Source organism: Coccinella septempunctata (genome assembly GCF_907165205.1).
Source record: "Coccinella septempunctata chromosome 6 unlocalized genomic scaffold, icCocSept1.1 SUPER_6_unloc_5, whole genome shotgun sequence".
NCBI lineage: Eukaryota > Metazoa > Arthropoda > Insecta > Coleoptera > Coccinellidae > Coccinella > Coccinella septempunctata.
Window position 1 is genome coordinate 7,501 of NW_025408031.1, and position 7,500 is coordinate 15,000.

The window sequence follows — 7,500 nt, forward strand, 5'->3', positions numbered from 1 at the left end:
ACTATATGTGGAATTTTCAGAGTCCGAACGACTTTCTTATATGAAGCGTGACCTATGGTTTTTATCGTCGATTTGGGTTGAATTAGGTGAGATACAACTTCCTACGAAGTTTTCCGTTCATACCTTCCCTAGTTTTTGAAAAAATGAAAATTATGTCTCCGAACCTCACATTTTACTATATGTGGAATTTTCAGAGTCCGAACGACTTTCTTATATGAAGCGTGACCTATGCTTTTTATCGTCGATTTGGGTTGAGTTAGGTGAGATACTACTTCCTACGAAGTTTCCCGTTCATACCTTCCCTAATTTTTGAAAAAATGAAAATTATGTCTCCGAACCTCACATTTTACTATATGTGGAATTTTCAGAGTCCGAACGACTTTCTTATATGAAGCGTGACCTATGCTTTTTATCGTCGATTTGGGTTGAGTTAGGTGAGATACTACTTCCTACGAAGTTTCCCGTTCATACCTTCCCTAATTTTTGAAAAAATGAAAATTATGTCTCCGAACCTCACATTTTACTATATGTGGAATTTTCAGAGTCCGAACGACTTTCTTATATGAAGCGTGACCTATGCTTTTTATCGTCGATTTGGGTTGAGTTAGGTGAGATACTACTTCCTACGAAGTTTTCCGTTCATATCTTCCCTAGTTTTTGAAAAAATGAAAATTATGTCTCCGAACCTCACATTTTACTATATGTGGAATTTTCAGAGTCCGAACGACTTTCTTATATGAAGCGTGACCTATGCTTTTTATCGTCGATTTGGGTTGACTTAGGTGAGATACTACTTCCTAGGAAGTTTTCCGTTCATACCTTCCCTAGTTTTTGAAAAAATGAAAATTATGTCTCCGAACCTCACATTTTACTATATGTGGAATTTTCAGAGTCCGAACGACTTTCTTATATGAAGCGTGACCTATGCTTTTTATCGTCGATTTGGGTTGAGTTAGGTGAGATACTACTTCCTACGAAGTTTTCCGTTCATATCTTCCCTAGTTTTTGAAAAAATGAAAATTATGTCTCCGAACCTCACATTTTACTATATGTGGAATTTTCAGAGTCCGAACGACTTTCTTATATGAAGCGTGACCTATGCTTTTTATCGTCGATTTGGGTTGAGTTAGGTGAGATACTACTTCCTAGGAAGTTTTCCGTTCATACCTTCCCTAGTTTTTGAAAAAATGAAAATTATGTCTCCGAACCTCACATTTTACTATATGTGGAATTTTCAGAGTCCGAACGACTTTCTTATATGAAGCGTGACCTATGCTTTTTATCGTCGATTTGGGTTGACTTAGGTGAGATACTACTTCCTAGGAAGTTTTCCGTTCATACCTTCCCTAGTTTTTGAAAAAATGAAAATTATGTCTCCGAACCTCACATTTTACTATATGTGGAATTTTCAGAGTCCGAACGACTTTCTTATATGAAGCGTGACCTATGGTTTTTATCGTCGATTTGGGTTGAATTAGGTGAGATACAACTTCCTACGAAGTTTTCCGTTCATACCTTCCCTAGTTTTTGAAAAAATGAAAATTATGTCTCCGAACCTCACATTTTACTATATGTGGAATTTTCAGAGTCCGAACGACTTTCTTATATGAAGCGTGACCTATGCTTTTTATCGTCGATTTGGGTTGAGTTAGGTGAGATACTACTTCCTACGAAGTTTCCCGTTCATACCTTCCCTAATTTTTGAAAAAATGAAAATTATGTCTCCGAACCTCACATTTTACTATATGTGGAATTTTCAGAGTCCGAACGACTTTCTTATATGAAGCGTGACCTATGCTTTTTATCGTCGATTTGGGTTGAGTTAGGTGAGATACTACTTCCTACGAAGTTTCCCGTTCATACCTTCCCTAATTTTTGAAAAAATGAAAATTATGTCTCCGAACCTCACATTTTACTATATGTGGAATTTTCAGAGTCCGAACGACTTTCTTATATGAAGCGTGACCTATGCTTTTTATCGTCGATTTGGGTTGAGTTAGGTGAGATACTACTTCCTCCGAAGTTTTCCGTTCATATCTTCCCTAGTTTTTGAAAAAATGAAAATTATGTCTCCGAACCTCACATTTTACTATATGTGGAATTTTCAGAGTCCGAACGACTTTCTTATATGAAGCGTGACCTATGCTTTTTATCGTCGATTTGGGTTGAGTTAGGTGAGATACTACTTCCTACGAAGTTTTCCGTTCATATCTTCCCTAGTTTTTGAAAAAATGAAAATTATGTCTCCGAACCTCACATTTTACTATATGTGGAATTTTCAGAGTCCGAACGACTTTCTTATATGAAGCGTGACCTATGCTTTTTATCGTCGATTTGGGTTGACTTAGGTGAGATACTACTTCCTAGGAAGTTTTCCGTTCATACCTTCCCTAGTTTTTGAAAAAATGAAAATTATGTCTCCGAACCTCACATTTTACTATATGTGGAATTTTCAGAGTCCGAACGACTTTCTTATATGAAGCGTGACCTATGCTTTTTATCGTCGATTTGGGTTGACTTAGGTGAGATACTACTTCCTAGGAAGTTTTCCGTTCATACCTTCCCTAGTTTTTGAAAAAATGAAAATTATGTCTCCGAACCTCACATTTTACTATATGTGGAATTTTCAGAGTCCGAACGACTTTCTTATATGAAGCGTGACCTATGCTTTTTATCGTCGATTTGGGTTGACTTAGGTGAGATACTACTTCCTACGAAGTTTTCCGTTCATACCTTCCCTAGTTTTTGAAAAAATGAAAATTATGTCTCCGAACCTCACATTTTACTATATGTGGAATTTTCAGAGTCCGAACGACTTTCTTATATGAAGCGTGACCTATGCTTTTTATCGTCGATTTGGGTTGAGTTAGGTGAGATACTACTTCCTACGAAGTTTCCCGTTCATACCTTCCCTAATTTTTGAAAAAATGAAAATTATGTCTCCGAACCTCACATTTTACTATATGTGGAATTTTCAGAGTCCGAACGACTTTCTTATATGAAGCGTGACCTATGCTTTTTATCGTCGATTTGGGTTGAGTTAGGTGAGATACTACTTCCTACGAAGTTTTCCGTTCATATCTTCCCTAGTTTTTGAAAAAATGAAAATTATGTCTCCGAACCTCACATTTTACTATATGTGGAATTTTCAGAGTCCGAACGACTTTCTTATATGAAGCGTGACCTATGCTTTTTATCGTCGATTTGGGTTGAGTTAGGTGAGATACTACTTCCTACGAAGTTTTCCGTTCATACCTTCCCTAGTTTTTGAAAAATAAGAAAATCATGTTTTACTATATGTGGAATTTTCAGAGTCCGAACGACTTTCTTATATGAAGCGTGACCTATGCTTTTTATCGTCGATTTGGGTTGAGTTAGGTGAGATACTACTTCCTACGAAGTTTTCCGTTCATATCTTCCCTAGTTTTTGAAAAAATGAAAATTATGTCTCCGAACCTCACATTTTACTATATGTGGAATTTTCAGAGTCCGAACGACTTTCTTATATGAAGCGTGACCTATGGTTTTTATCGTCGATTTGGGTTGAATTAGGTGAGATACTACTTCCTACGAAGTTTTCCGTTCATACCTTCCCTAGTTTTTGAAAAAATGAAAATTATGTCTCCGAACCTCACATTTTACTATATGTGGAATTTTCAGAGTCCGAACGACTTTCTTATATGAAGCGTGACCTATGGTTTTTATCGTCGATTTGGGTGTAATTAGGTGAGATACAACTTCCTACGAAGTTTCCCGTTCATACCTTCCCTAATTTTTGAAAAAATGAAAATTATGTCTCCGAACCTCACATTTTACTATATGTGGAATTTTCAGAGTCCGAACGACTTTCTTATATGAAGCGTGACCTATGCTTTTTATCGTCGATTTGGGTTGAGTTAGGTGAGATACTACTTCCTACGAAGTTTTCCGTTCATATCTTCCCTAGTTTTTGAAAAAATGAAAATTATGTCTCCGAACCTCACATTTTACTATATGTGGAATTTTCAGAGTCCGAACGACTTTCTTATATGAAGCGTGACCTATGGTTTTTATCGTCGATTTGGGTGTAATTAGGTGAGATACAACTTCCTACGAAGTTTCCCGTTCATACCTTCCCTAATTTTTGAAAAAATGAAAATTATGTCTCCGAACCTCACATTTTACTATATGTGGAATTTTCAGAGTCCGAACGACTTTCTTATATGAAGCGTGACCTATGCTTTTTATCGTCGATTTGGGTTGAGTTAGGTGAGATACTACTTCCTACGAAGTTTTCCGTTCATACCTTCCCTAGTTTTTGAAAAATAAGAAAATCATGTTTTACTATATGTGGAATTTTCAGAGTCCGAACGACTTTCTTATATGAAGCGTGACCTATGGTTTTTATCGTCGATTTGGGTTGAGTTAGGTGAGATACTACTTCCTACGAAGTTTTCCGTTCATATCTTCCCTAGTTTTTGAAAAAATGAAAATTATGTCTCCGAACCTCACATTTTACTATATGTGGAATTTTCAGAGTCCGAACGACTTTCTTATATGAAGCGTGACCTATGGTTTTTATCGTCGATTTGGGTTGAATTAGGTGAGATACTACTTCCTACGAAGTTTTCCGTTCATACCTTCCCTAGTTTTTGAAAAAATGAAAATTATGTCTCCGAACCTCACATTTTACTATATGTGGAATTTTCAGAGTCCGAACGACTTTCTTATATGAAGCGTGACCTATGCTTTTTATCGTCGATTTGGGTTGAGTTAGGTGAGATACTACTTCCTACGAAGTTTCCCGTTCATACCTTCCCTAATTTTTGAAAAAATGAAAATTATGTCTCCGAACCTCACATTTTACTATATGTGGAATTTTCAGAGTCCGAACGACTTTCTTATATGAAGCGTGACCTATGCTTTTTATCGTCGATTTGGGTTGAGTTAGGTGAGATACTACTTCCTACGAAGTTTTCCGTTCATATCTTCCCTAGTTTTTGAAAAAATGAAAATTATGTCTCCGAACCTCACATTTTACTATATGTGGAATTTTCAGAGTCCGAACGACTTTCTTATATGAAGCGTGACCTATGGTTTTTATCGTCGATTTGGGTTGAATTAGGTGAGATACAACTTCCTACGAAGTTTTCCGTTCATACCTTCCCTAGTTTTTGAAAAAATGAAAATTATGTCTCCGAACCTCACATTTTACTATATGTGGAATTTTCAGAGTCCGAACGACTTTCTTATATGAAGCGTGACCTATGCTTTTTATCGTCGATTTGGGTTGAGTTAGGTGAGATACTACTTCCTACGAAGTTTTCCGTTCATATCTTCCCTAGTTTTTGAAAAAATGAAAATTATGTCTCCGAACCTCACATTTTACTATATGTGGAATTTTCAGAGTCCGAACGACTTTCTTATATGAAGCGTGACCTATGCTTTTTATCGTCGATTTGGGTTGACTTAGGTGAGATACTACTTCCTACGAAGTTTTCCGTTCATACCTTCCCTAGTTTTTGAAAAAATGAAAATTATGTCTCCGAACCTCACATTTTACTATATGTGGAATTTTCAGAGTCCGAACGACTTTCTTATATGAAGCGTGACCTATGGTTTTTATCGTCGATTTGGGTTGACTTAGGTGAGATACTACTTCCTAGGAAGTTTTCCGTTCATACCTTCCCTAGTTTTTGAAAAAATGAAAATTATGTCTCCGAACCTCACATTTTACTATATGTGGAATTTTCAGAGTCCGAACGACTTTCTTATATGAAGCGTGACCTATGGTTTTTATCGTCGATTTGGGTTGAATTAGGTGAGATACAACTTCCTACGAAGTTTTCCGTTCATACCTTCCCTAGTTTTTGAAAAAATGAAAATTATGTCTCCGAACCTCACATTTTACTATATGTGGAATTTTCAGAGTCCGAACGACTTTCTTATATGAAGCGTGACCTATGCTTTTTATCGTCGATTTGGGTTGAGTTAGGTGAGATACAACTTCCTACGAAGTTTCCCGTTCATACCTTCCCTAATTTTTGAAAAAATGAAAATTATGTCTCCGAACCTCACATTTTACTATATGTGGAATTTTCAGAGTCCGAACGACTTTCTTATATGAAGCGTGACCTATGCTTTTTATCGTCGATTTGGGTTGAGTTAGGTGAGATACTACTTCCTACGAAGTTTCCCGTTCATACCTTCCCTAATTTTTGAAAAAATGAAAATTATTTCTCCGAACCTCACATTTTACTATATGTGGAATTTTCAGAGTCCGAACGACTTTCTTATATGAAGCGTGACCTATGCTTTTTATCGTCGATTTGGGTTGAGTTAGGTGAGATACTACTTCCTACGAAGTTTTCCGTTCATATCTTCCCTAGTTTTTGAAAAAATGAAAATTATGTCTCCGAACCTCACATTTTACTATATGTGGAATTTTCAGAGTCCGAACGACTTTCTTATATGAAGCGTGACCTATGCTTTTTATCGTCGATTTGGGTTGACTTAGGTGAGATACTACTTCCTAGGAAGTTTTCCGTTCATACCTTCCCTAGTTTTTGAAAAAATGAAAATTATGTCTCCGAACCTCACATTTTACTATATGTGGAATTTTCAGAGTCCGAACGACTTTCTTATATGAAGCGTGACCTATGCTTTTTATCGTCGATTTGGGTTGACTTAGGTGAGATACTACTTCCTAGGAAGTTTTCCGTTCATACCTTCCCTAGTTTTTGAAAAAATGAAAATTATGTCTCCGAACCTCACATTTTACTATATGTGGAATTTTCAGAGTCCGAACGACTTTCTTATATGAAGCGTGACCTATGCTTTTTATCGTCGATTTGGGTTGACTTAGGTGAGATACTACTTCCTAGGAAGTTTTCCGTTCATACCTTCCCTAGTTTTTGAAAAAATGAAAATTATGTCTCCGAACCTCACATTTTACTATATGTGGAATTTTCAGAGTCCGAACGACTTTCTTATATGAAGCGTGACCTATGCTTTTTATCGTCGATTTGGGTTGAGTTAGGTGAGATACTACTTCCTACGAAGTTTCCCGTTCATACCTTCCCTAATTTTTGAAAAAATGAAAATTATGTCTCCGAACCTCACATTTTACTATATGTGGAATTTTCAGAGTCCGAACGACTTTCTTATATGAAGCGTGACCTATGCTTTTTATCGTCGATTTGGGTTGAGTTAGGTGAGATACTACTTCCTACGAAGTTTCCCGTTCATACCTTCCCTAATTTTTGAAAAAAAGAAAATTATGTCTCCTCATAAAATTGCATGTTTATATATTCATATAATTTCATGATGTGAACGGTCAATGAAGAAGTGTCTGAACCTCTTTAATTGTTATATTTTCAACCGGACCAAGTGCGTAAAGCAAAAAAAAAAGCTTACAGCACGCGGTGTTCCCAAGCGGTCACCCATCCAAGTACTAACCGCGCCCGACGCTGCTTGGCTTCAGTGTTCTGACGAGAACTGGCATTGTCAGCGTGGTATGGC

General features: G+C 36.7%; 1 non-coding gene across 1 annotated transcript in view; it reads right to left on the minus strand.

Moving 5' to 3' along the window:
* Window positions 1-7,388: 7,388 nt before the first annotated feature.
* The window catches only part of LOC123322506, a 119-nt gene continuing 7 nt past the window's right edge, over window positions 7,389-7,500 (minus strand). The window contains exon 1 of the ribosomal RNA XR_006539151.1: window positions 7,389-7,500. This exon is cut by the window's right edge and continues 7 nt beyond it. This is a non-coding gene — a ribosomal RNA (5S ribosomal RNA).